The sequence below is a fragment of the Prionailurus bengalensis genome, chromosome A1, assembly GCF_016509475.1.
Source record: "Prionailurus bengalensis isolate Pbe53 chromosome A1, Fcat_Pben_1.1_paternal_pri, whole genome shotgun sequence".
Lineage (NCBI taxonomy): Eukaryota > Metazoa > Chordata > Mammalia > Carnivora > Felidae > Prionailurus > Prionailurus bengalensis.
The window spans coordinates 125,334,949-125,343,567 of record NC_057343.1 but is presented as its reverse complement, the minus strand read 5'-3'; the positions used below and the strand labels follow the sequence as shown (position 1 = coordinate 125,343,567).

The window sequence follows — 8,619 nt, the reverse complement described above, 5'->3', positions numbered from 1 at the left end:
ATAGTGATCTCTGTGGCCACACCCTGCTATTTTACACAAGGTGGTGGTGGGTGGGGGGACAACCTGGCAAGATAAAAATCAGTGTTTACCACTTTAAAATGTACTATCATTTCACTGTTACATTTATGCAAGACCAAGTTCCAAGGAGCCCAAAAATAATTCAGGTAATCCTCATTCTGCAGAATTCTAATATGTGTGAATTTCAGTCACTATGGTTTCCTTAGTTTAGTTAAAGGAAAGCAGTCCCCTCCAACAACACAGTTAAAATTTCAGTTATTATGGCGAATGAACTGTGACTACTGGCATAGAGGATGAACTTTGCTGCTGTCAGTACACAAATCATTTCTGAAATATGTGCATCATGATTAGTTATTTACCAGTCATGTTACTTCTTTCAGAACTCAGTTGACAATTGGTCACTGGGCATCTGTTATTCAGTTTACCCACAGACAGCAAAGTGTGTAGTTGTGTTGCCTCTTTGTCTTCAGTTATAACTCATGTGACAATTTACAGGATTATCAGTGGAATGAATTGTCCAACAAAAACGGAAGAGGAAAAAGAAACAAAAAATAATAACATAGAAAGTAAAATTCAAATTGAATGTAAATGGAGTTTAGGAAATACACCTGAGCCTAGGAAGGTTGACACTGGAGCCATTTTAGAGATTCAAGATAAGCAACAAAAGGAACTTAGTGACGATGAACTTATCACCGTAAACAAGGGAATTACAAAAAGATGAAGATGTCCCAGGGGAAATGATGCCAGCCCCCCTCCCTCAAAAATATGTGTATGTATATATATGTATACATATATATATACATATACACACACACACACACACACACACACACACACATATATATATATCACACTAAAGACACTTACATATCTCACTGCCTGGAAAGTGCAAAGGATAAAATGGTGAAGCTGATCCAAATTTAGTAAGGACACTAACAATTTACCAAGGCATGGAAAAGATACTTGCTCTGTATTATAAATTATATGAAAGAAGGCAGGTACTGCTCTAATTATTCTAGGTAAGTTTTTACAAAGAAATAAAACACTTCAATTCTCAATATTTCTAATCAGCTTTTCTTCATTTCCCTATACATTTATAACTGACAGTGAGAGTGTTTTTAATATTTTAACAAAAATTTCTAAAGGTCATGGACCAATTGTAATTTCCCCAGTGATTATTAAAATCATTTTGCAGTTTCAGCCTGCACATCATTTTTACAATGTTGTGCTACAGTGCAAGGACTGCCTGTACTTGAGGTTTTATCTTATTTATTAGGAACATGAAAACACATGGGCTTTGGATCCTGTGTGCCTGGGTTCACATCCTTACTCTAACACTGAACTCCTTGCTGTCCACTGCTTGTCAAGTACACCAACTTGAGATTCAGTGTTCATATGTAAAGAACAGAAATAATAATATTTACCACATGGAGTTCTTGAGGCCCTGGATGAGAAGGCCTCTGGAAACCCACTTGACATTCAGGAAGCATTAAAAAAATAAGCTCCATGAAAGTGGAGACCCTGTCTCTTTTCTTTGTTGTAGTATCCCTGGCATTTAGAGCAAAGCCTGACTTAAAGTAGTTGCTCAATAAATTATTTGTTGAATAAAAGAATGAAGAGTCACATTTAGCATTCAAAAAATGTTAGTGACTTGATTGTCTTCCTGTTTTGCTTACTTCTTGGATGCTGTACAGCTTCAGAGAGTTGAAGACATCATGGGATCCAGTTCTACTGAGAAGCCAGTTGGTTTATCATTGACCTGTAATATTGTCCATCTCTTACAGTCATGCCTTGTTGGTCCCTGCCCATTTGGTTGAGGCAGCAGGGCCACTCAGCAAGGTTAGCATTTTTCATATAAGTAGGGAACTCATAGAAATCTGGAGGAAACACATTAAAACTTCAAAAATGGGAGAAGAAAAGAATAATTGATTTGCAAATAAAAATATTTGGAAAAATTCAGCCTCACTAGTAACCAAGGAAATACAAATCAAACCAGAAAGTTGTTTTCTTTGTGATCACATTGTCACAGACTTCCGGAGTGATGGAGACAGACTAGTAAGAGTGAGGTGGCGCAGACCTTTTCTCAACTGCTTTTTGCTTGTGAGCTTTGCTATCATCCTTTTGGAAAGCAGTTAGAACACAAGCATCATCAGCCTTTGACTTAGTAATTTTACTTCTGGAAATTGATCTTGAGAATTCAATACAGATGAAGCTTTAGTGTGAAGATTTTCATCACAGTGTTATTTTTAGAAGTGGAGATGGGAAACTACATATATGTCTGAAAATAGGGATTGTTTAGGTGGAAGATGGAATAAGCACTTTCTATTAGGTAGTGCATGTCTATACAGAGTTTGTGCATAAAGAGTACATGTCTATAAATGTGGTAGAACATTGTATAAAATATATTTTTAATTACATCTAAAATCCAAGTACTGAAGCCTTAATGCCACTCTTGAAAGAAAATACTTAAAATGTGAATAATTACCATTTGTTATGGCTCCACCATATTCCAGGGGCTTTGAATATTTTATCTCTAATTGTCACAACAATCCTGCATGGTAGATATTATTATGCCAATTTTACAGAGGAGAAAATGAGGCTGAGAGACCCAGGTAGCTTTTCTGAAGCACCAGCTAATTATGTATATGCGCCTGACATTAAAACCTGCACTTTCCTGCCAAACAGGCTCTTTTCCTTGTTTGGTTGAAGTTTGTTCTTTTCTGTTTTGTTTTTTAATTATGAAAACAATTTTCTAAAATTTTCTAAGTTTTTGTGTTTATTTAGAAACATAGACCATAACCATAAACCTGGTGAAAAGAAAACAGTGCAACCATTATAAGTTGTTTACTCACTCTGAACCTCAGTTTCTATCAAGTAAATAAGCCCTATCCCCACTCACTTTGTAGGGTTCTATACTGAAATTCATGTGAGATAGCAGACAACATGTATCAAACCTTTTGAAGTTATAAAAGGAACAATGCTCAAGTCTTAGGTGTTCTTATTCTAACTTCTTAAATAAAAAATTGATTTACTTTAGTTATGTATTAACTATCGTTATTACTTTAAATAATACAAGAGCTAAAAACCTTCAATAGAATGAGTGCTTTCTCAGTCACAGATTTTAATGTCTATCTCAGTTAAGAAATGGGAGGGTCATTGTTTTTGCACAGTTGATGTGGAAAATGAAGCACATGTCCAGCATTCTTTGGGAAAGGAAGTAGAAAGCTTCCCTATCAGATGTTTTGGAAAGAAGGTAGCTATGGAATAGGCTGGGAGTGCCAGTCCGGAGCTTTCCAAAAGCATTTTCATTGATTCTTGTTGAATATTCATGGACTTGAAACTTTCTGCCTCTGATTGTCCATTCTCTGAGTCTGGCACACTGCAGCCAATGGTTTTCTGGTTGTTTTCCTGAGGGTTTCTTGGTGGTGTTTTTGCTGAACATTGCATTGTGTGAGTGAGTGAGTGAGTGAGTGAGAGGTGTGTGGGTATGTTAAAGCACAGCCAGATCCTGGGCATTTATAGAGCATTGCCTTCAGGGACTGTTTATTCTGGACTCTCTCCAGGATGCCAGACTCGTTCTAGATGATTCGTCCTGACAAAAGGACAAGGCTTGGCTCATCCTCAAAGATTATTCAGATTACGCACCTTGCCAGTTTATTTGTGTTTTGCCCCAGAGGGCATCCTGCAAGCCCCCGGAAAAACTTAAGAGATGTGAACATCTTGCTCTTTCTGCACCCAAAGAGAGCCTCCTGATCAGCTTCCAGGGAAGTAAGTAGAAATGTTTGGCTGGGGCAGCTACAGCTTGACTTTCCCACAAAGTTCAAAAGGTTATTTAGTCAGTGACTCCCTCCTGCCACCTGCTTGTGTGCAGCTACAATTTTAACTGCAGGATTGCCTGCCTCCCAGATCATTTAAGGAAGGTGACTTCAGAGTGCAGTGCCATGTGGGGAACTTGCTAAAAAGAAGTGATTTTTTTTTTCTTCTTCTTTAAGAGAGAGGGAGAGAATGTGGCATGGAGTCAAAACATCAATTAAATATACAATTGGCTCTATTTACATGATAAGCTTTGAGTCCAGCCTTAGACACTGAATAGTAGCTTTCTCCCCGCACAGGATGCGACCATAAAGTGGGGTGCTTCAGGCTGGCTGGAGACTGCTCAGGCCCTTCTCTCTCAGCTGTAATAACATTCACTGTGATGTACATCCCACCAACAGCATTCAGCCTTGGAGGAAGTTTAGTTTGGCTGATTTAAACTTAAAAAAAGGAAAAGAAAAGCTTTTTTTCCTTGTTTTTTCCTCAGGATTAGGCTGCAGTTTTGAATTTGTTGTTGTACTCCCTAGTACTTATTTATATGTGGAAAAATGCAGTCCCATGTGTTGATCACAACCTTTGGCAGACTCTGGTAAGATCACAGCTGAGGTGGGAGCTGATTGTAAATTGTTTCCATGAGTGTGTTAATTATTTTCTTATTGGACCCTTTTTTCTTTGTATAGCACTTGGGTGTATGGTCAAGTGATAGGTTTTAAAAATTTATATAGAGAAGACAATTTTCAGAGAAACTAGAAAAACAATATGTAACAATAAAGGAATGGATGTGTTGCAGAATAGCAAAAGTTTGCAAACTTTTTGTGACAGGGCCTGGTAGTGTAATTTTAGGCTTGTGGGCCATTTGAGCTCCATCACAACTACTCAACTTTATTATTGTAGTGCAAAAGACAACAGTGGTCTATGGATTAGACTGTGATTCAATAAAACTTTATTTACAAAGTCAGGCAGTTGTTTGCAGGCCCACCATAATTATGGTGTAATCTATCTGGTATGTTGCTTTCAGCTGAAAGTAAGGAAAAACCTAACTAAAGGTAGCCTGAAAATCTCATTAATCTCACGTTAGAAGATCATCTCGTGGGGCGCCTGGGTGGTTCAGTCGGTTGAGCATCTGACTACAGCTCAGGTCATGATCTCACTATTGGTGAGTTTGAGCCCCCTCATCGGACTCTCTGATGACATCTCAGAGCCTGGAGCCTGGAGCCTGCTTCCAATTCTGTGCCTCCTTCTCTCTGCCCCTCCCCCACTCATGCTCTGTCTCTCTTTCAAAAATAAATAAACATCAACAAAAAATTAAAAAAGATCCTCTTGCATAAAAAGAAATCTAATAGGAAAGTCCCAGGGCTGGTTAATTAAAGCAGTTTGATGATGTCATCAAAGGTCCAAGTTTTCTTCAGTCTTTCTGCTCTCCCACCTTTAGCTCATTGGCTTGTTCTAGGCTGACCTGCCTCATAGTTACAAGATGGCTGCCAGGGTTTTAATGTTACAGGTAGATGCAACAACATTCAGCAGAAAAATTAGACTCCTGCCCACCTCCCACCCCCCACATTTCTTTTTCTAAGAGCAATAAAATCTTTCCAAGAAGAGCCTTCTGTTTCATAGACTATGTCTTATTGACCAGAACTGGGACAGAACGTTTCAAGAAGGATTTGGACTAGGTCACTGTATTAGCTGTCTACAGCTCCTATGTGACATCAAACTTGGTGATATAAAACAATCAAAATTTCTTCTGTCACAGTTCTGGAGTCTAAAATCAGTATCACTGGGCTGAAATTAAGGTGTTGATAGGGTTGTGCTCCCTCTGGATGTTCTAAGGGAGAATCCACTCCTTGCTTCTTTCATCTTCAGGGTGCTGCTAGTGTTTCTTGTCATGTGGCCACCTCAGTCCAGTCTTCAAACCTCTCTGCTCCATTTTTGTATCACCTCCTTTGTGTGCCCATGTGAAGTCTCCTTTTGCCTCTCTCCCTCTTTTAAATGTGGAGCTCTTCATGAATTTGTGTGTCATTCTTGTGCAGGACCATGCAGTTTTCTCTATAGTATTCCATTTTTAGTATGTGTATTGTGGAAACTTCTCTCTTGTGATGACACTGATGATGGCAGTTAGGGCCACCCAGCTAATCCAGCAAGACCCTTAACTTAATCACATCTGGAAAGACCCATCTCCCAAATAAGGTGACATTTATAGGCCCAACCATTAGGATGTGATAGCTTTGGGGGCATTATTCACATTGCTCATTTCTGTTAGAGTAACAGAAAACTTTGACTGTCAAAGTAAAAAACTTTGACATTTTCTGAAAGAAAGCCATTAAATCAGTTACTGGCAAGAGAGAACTACTTTGACTGCTTTATATTAGTGAAGATTTACTTAAGCCAAATAAAGGAGGTATGGACCAAAAATCATTGGCTTCAGCCAGCAGGGAAAATCTGGAATAGGATGATTAGGTAGGCAAACAACAACTGCTGTAGCATTTGCATTTGGTGATTGTTGTGTTTAGCAAAAGCATATAGTAACTTAGGAAAATATTTTGTATAAAATAAGATAGGAAAAATTTTTTTATCTATAGTGTGGTCACAAGTGAAATATTCTTGTCTATAAAAAACATGAAGAGACAATAGAGACAATACACTAAAAAATTACTATTGGTTGAGGTGCCTGGCTGGCTTAGTTGGAAGAGGATGTGACTCTTGATCTCTGGGTGAGTTTGAAACCCACAGGTATAAAGATTACTAAAAATAGGGGCGCCTGGGTGGCACAGTCGGTTAAGCGTCCGACTTCAGCCAGGTCATGATCTCGCGGTCCGTGAGTTCGAGCCCCGCGTAGGGCTCTGGGCTGATGGCTCAGAGCCTGGAGCCTGTTTCCGATTCTGTGTCTCCCTCTCTCTCTGCCCCTCCCCCGTTCATGCTCTGTCTCTCTCCGTCCCAAAAATAAATAAAAACGTTGAAAAAAAAATTAAAAAAAAAGATTACTAAAAATAAATAAATAAGATTAAAAAAATTACTAGTGGTTGTGTGGAGGTAATGGGAATATGAGTGATTGAGTTTTTTTCCTCTCCTTTTCTGTATTTTCTAAAATTTTAATAAAAATTATATACATATTACTTAAATTAAAAAATATATTTTAAGAATAAATCAATAGCATGGGGCGCCTGGGTGGCGCAGTCGGTTGAGCGTCCGACTTCAGCCAGGTCATGATCTCGCGGTCCGGGAGTTCGAGCCCCGCATCGGGCTCTGGGCTGATGGCTCACAGCCTGGAGCCTGTTTCCGATTCTGTGTCTCCCTCTCTCTCTGCCCCTCCCCCGTTCATGCTCTGTCTCTCTCTGTCTCAAAGATAAATAAACGTTGGAAAAAAAAAAATTAAAAAAAAAAAAGAATAAATCAATAGCATTATATTGTTAGATTGTAATATTGGAGTTTAAAAAATTATTTCTGTTTATTTTGTATCCTTTCACTTAATTTCTCTCTCAGTTAAGTGTATCATGAAATTATACAGAAAAGCCACAGATTCTGCCCAAAATTTTTGCTTTCAAAGAGACCCAAACTCCTCACATAGTTGCTAGTTATCTTTCTGAAACACAGGTTGTGACATACATGATGCTTCTCATCAAAAACATTTAATGTTTCTCTCTTACTTTAGAAAATCTTACCTTCCTCCCGCCTTTCTTTCTTTCTTTCTTTCTTTCTTTCTTTCTTTCTTTCTTTCTTTCTTTCTTTCTTCCCTTTGTTCCTTCCTTCCTTCCTTCCTTCCTTCCATTCTTTTCTGGCTTTCAGAGTTCTCCACAACCTCATCCACATCCTTTTCAAAGTGTCCAGCACTGGACACCCACTACGTTCAGTCATGTACCTCTTGCACCCATCTTTGCCCATTCCACAACCTTTAATGCTCTTCCTAAAGCTGATCTCTAACTCAGGATTCTCCATTTCTCCAGCTGGAAGGGCAGCATCAGTTTCACTTGGGAACTTACTAGAAATGCAAATTCTCAGGCCCCACCCCATATTTACTGAATCAGAAACTCTGGGGATGAGCCTATTTATTGATGCATGTTGTAACAAGCCTTCTAGGTAATTTTGATATGGGCTGGAGTTTGAAAGCCCAAGGGGTAGCTCTCTTTGTCCTACGTTCTTCATTATTGCATTCTTATATCTGTGGTGATTATCATTGACAGAATTAACCACCATATTATTCTTCCTAGAGAATTAGTTTGTAAATCAATTATACAAGCGTGTGTGGCCTTCCAAATGAATAACATACCTATAGTCTTATGATTTTCTTGCTGAATCGGTCATTTTTTCTTTTCTTTTTTTTTTTTTTTTTTTTGAGGGGTGGAGGGTCATAGAGAGAGAGAGAGAGAGAGAGAGAGAGAAAGAGAGTGAGAGAGAGAGAGAGAGAGAGAGAGAGAGAGAGAGAGAGAGAGAGAATCTTAAGCAGGCTCCATGCCCAGTGGAGAACCCAAGGCAGGGCTTGAACCCACAAACCATGAGATCATGACCTGAACAAAAACCAAGAGTTGGACACCCAACCAACAGAGCCACCCAGGCACCCCTCTAAGTCATTTTTTTTTCATTAGGTAAACTGTTTTTCTCCTGTTTGTATGTATTTTACCCATACAAGTCAATGAACCTGGGCAATAATGAACATTCCTTCTTAATGATCCTCTGGATCACTTATTCTAAAGTCATCAAATTCCTGCTTTTTTTTTTTTTTTGAGAGAGAGAGAGAGAGAGAGAGAGAGAGAGAGAGAAAGAGAGAGAGAATGAGTGATGGAGGGGCAGAGAGAG

General features: G+C 38.8%; 1 non-coding gene across 1 annotated transcript; it reads right to left on the bottom strand.

Moving 5' to 3' along the window:
- Window positions 1–5,813: 5,813 nt before the first annotated feature.
- Window positions 5,814–5,915, bottom strand: LOC122496608. Its single transcript, XR_006300876.1, has one exon. It is a non-coding gene; the product is annotated as a U6 spliceosomal RNA (small nuclear RNA).
- Window positions 5,916–8,619: the final 2,704 nt, after the last annotated feature.